The following is a 720-nucleotide window of genomic DNA, read 5'->3' on the forward strand; positions in this document are numbered from 1 at the left end:
AAAGAGAAGAGAGCTACTTAACAAGCACTGGCAGTAACACTCAAGCCACAAAATACCTCTAAAAGATTAAAGTCAAATCTGACAAGGCAGCAACTTCATCCATAAATTAAGCCAAATTTGGTTATCCCAAATCTATAATTCAATTAGAAAACTATGTCATTCCTACCTTTTTATATGGATATAACAGCTGGAAACTACCAAAAGTACCAACAGATGTCTAAATGCCTTTGAAAATAAATGCCCTAGGAAAGTACTAGGGATTAAATGGAATTAATTTAAATCAAATTCTTAGATCAGCTTGAGTTCAGCAACCTTTTATTTATAAAGATATTCTACAAAGAAAATGGAAATATCTAGGACTTCTTGTAAGTGAAGCCAGAGCATTTGCAACAGCTGACATGCCATTGGGCAACTGAAAAAAATATGTAAAAGGAGATGACTGGAAGAATTACTCCACTGAACAAGTGGAGAAAGAGAAGACTTTTGTGATCTATTTGTGATCTACTCATGTGAGCAGCAAGCTAGAGAAAACGAAAATAGCTGGGACCTTTTCCTGACCATCTGATAACATAGTAAGAATTAAATTTATATGAATGATCTATCTGCCCTCAGCAAAAAGAATTCCACATGAAAATTTCTCTGCATCAGCTACTGCACTTTAAATTTACATCTTATTCAGAAATTATTTCATATAAAGAAATTGTAAGCCATAAATTTTAA

The sequence above is a fragment of the Acanthisitta chloris genome, unplaced genomic scaffold (genome assembly GCF_000695815.1).
Source record: "Acanthisitta chloris isolate BGI_N310 unplaced genomic scaffold, ASM69581v1 scaffold23237, whole genome shotgun sequence".
In the NCBI taxonomy this organism is placed as follows: domain Eukaryota; kingdom Metazoa; phylum Chordata; class Aves; order Passeriformes; family Acanthisittidae; genus Acanthisitta; species Acanthisitta chloris.